This window comes from Pantherophis guttatus, chromosome 3 (assembly GCF_059756535.1).
Source record: "Pantherophis guttatus breed Tessera chromosome 3, ASM5975653v1, whole genome shotgun sequence".
Taxonomy (NCBI): domain Eukaryota; kingdom Metazoa; phylum Chordata; class Lepidosauria; order Squamata; family Colubridae; genus Pantherophis; species Pantherophis guttatus.
Window position 1 is genome coordinate 110,565,919 of NC_142065.1, and position 2,597 is coordinate 110,568,515.

Genomic DNA, 2,597 nt, shown 5'->3' on the forward strand with positions numbered 1-2,597 from the left:
AGCATTGTACAGGGTTGCATGTATGGGTTCAGTTGTACATTCATTTAGGGTCCAATTAATAAGAGGTAGATTGAGCTCACCAAGAAAGATAAGGGGGTGTGGGCAGGAAGCTGCCCATGTTAGTAGTGAAGTTAGCTTGTTCATATGTATGAGGTCATAATCAGGGGCTCTGTAACATAGTAAGAAGCGAAGTGTGTTATATAAGGACAGCTCACAGGCGATGGTCTCAGGAAGAGCAAGCTCCTTTGTAACTTGAATATTTTTTAGATTTAGGGATTTTTTGTAGAAGATAGCAACACCAGCCCCTCTACAGATTTCATGGTTGGACCAGTAAACATGATAGTCACTTACTATGGTAATGGAGTCTGGGAGGGATGCATTCAGCCACGTCTCACAGACAAATATAATGTCAAATATAGCCATATTTAGTAAGAGAAGGAATTCAGGCATTTTCTTTGTGTGGCTTCTTGCATTAAGTAACTTGCATTTAAGGTTTGTAGTGGTGGGTCTTAAGGAAATTAGGGGCGTGCATGCCTAGTATTGGTTGTTGGGCTGGTGTTTGTTGGGACATGGGCCGTTGGTCTTACTTTTGATACAGTCAGTGCAGTAGTCAATGTATAAGTCAGTCTCTCCTTGGTCTTGACATCTTTTGAGTTCTGAACGGAGTTCATGGGAGCGGGCACATTGTAGTATGGATAGGTCAGGCGGTGAGAGAAATTTGTTATGGTTGGTGTTGCTTTTGGCGATTGAGTTAATAGTATGAATGAATTTGCGTTTACTGGACTTATTCTTGCAAACAACTCTGGAGAAGCATGGGGCTACCGAGCTGTCGCTGTTCTTGAACTCAGGGCCATCACGGGAAATATCTATGATTTCATCAGGGGAGATGGTTGATGTCTGAAAGTTTCTGATGATGTTGCAAATCTTTGTGATATCATCAGATTCATTGGTGTCCTCTAGACCAAATAAAATAGCATTGGGACATTTTTGTTCACGTTCAATAGCATCTTTGATGAGTAAGGAGATACTATTTGCTGCGATGTTGGTTATTTGTGGTTGTGGTTCTGGATGTGGTTGTGATTGTGGTTGTTGAATTGGGATAGGATTTTGAGCTGTTGGATGCTCGCTTTTCTGGGTTGTATTTTTTTTAAGAGATGCTAAACATGCTTCTATGGTGTTAAGGGATAATAGTCATGTTTCTATAATGTTGATCCTATCAAACAGGACAATAAATTTGTCCAGTTTGGGTCTACATGATGGGCAGAGATGAGGAAATGCATCTGAGGATGTTTGTAGGAATTGGGCTATGTTTTCAGTTAATCCCAAACAGTTGTGGTGGGCGTACTTGTCATATAGGGAGCATTTCATGGTATTCTCATTCTCCTTGAAAGTTTCTGTACATATAAAGCATGTGCAGGGGTCGTTTGTGTCATTGGTAGAGATTTCTTCCTTTTTGATTGTGTCATTGGCAGAGATATCTCTCTTTTTGATTGGTTGTTTGGTAGTGGAGTGTTTTCTTGGCATGGTAGTTTTGTTGAGTAGGTGTGTAGTTGAGTACCTCTTATTTGCTGGTATCCAATGCTGAATTAATTTATCTCTTATTTGCTGGAATCCACTTAGTTAATTAATTAATCAATCAATCAATCAATCAGTTAAACAGTAAATATGCTAATCAGTGTCACACTAATCAATAACAGTAATCAATTAATCAAATTGATGATTAATTAATCAATGTTGCACTAATCACACTAATCAATCAATCAGTTAAATAATGAATCAGAATCAATGTCATACTAATCAATTAATCAACTAGACAATCAATTAATTAATCAATGTTATACTAATCAATTAATAAATAAATCAATTATATTAAGCAGCTCTGTTGGAGTGTCCTTTGATGCTATGAGTTTTCTTTGACTGTGACTGGAGGTTACTTTAATTGCTGGGAAAATGATAGTCTAGTTTTATAGCCGGCTACTTTCCTAGCTGGAAAAGGAGGAAAAACTGAAAAAAGAGGAAACTCTGGAAAAGGAGGGAGAGGTTCTTGGTGGATTTTTTAAGTTTTAAAAGTTTTTCTTGGTGGAGTTTTTTAAGGAACTTTGGGGCTCCGGGGAGAGTGTCACCTTCGGTTTGCATGAGTTTTTCTTGGTGGAGGTTTTAAAGAATCGGTGTGGTTCCTCTGATTCAGCGGTAGCTTTGCGATGGTGATGGTGGTGGGGGATTCGGCAGCTGAAGTTTCGGCGGCGGGAATCCATAGCCTAACCTCAGATTGGGATTCAGCAGCCTCAGCGGGGATTCAGTGGTGGGGAAACCTTGATAGTAAGCCTTGATAGTACAGTGGTTTAGTGCACCCTGTTATTAACACAGCTGCCTGCAATTTCTGCTGGTTTGAATCTCTCCAAGGCTCAAGGTTGACTCAGCCTTCCATCCTTTCTAAGGTAGGTGAAATGAGGACCCAGTTTGTGGGGGCAATAAGCTGACTTTGTATAAAATATACAAAAGAATGAAGGCTATTGCTTAACGCATTGTAAGCCGCCCTGAGTCTCCGGAGAAGGGCGGCATATAAATCAAATTAAAAAAAAAAAAAACAGCTCAGA

General features: G+C 39.7%; 1 pseudogene; it reads right to left on the reverse strand.

Moving 5' to 3' along the window:
• Positions 1 to 534: 534 nt before the first annotated feature.
• On the reverse strand, positions 535 to 1,524 carry LOC148114753 (uncharacterized; annotated as a pseudogene).
• Positions 1,525 to 2,597: the final 1,073 nt, after the last annotated feature.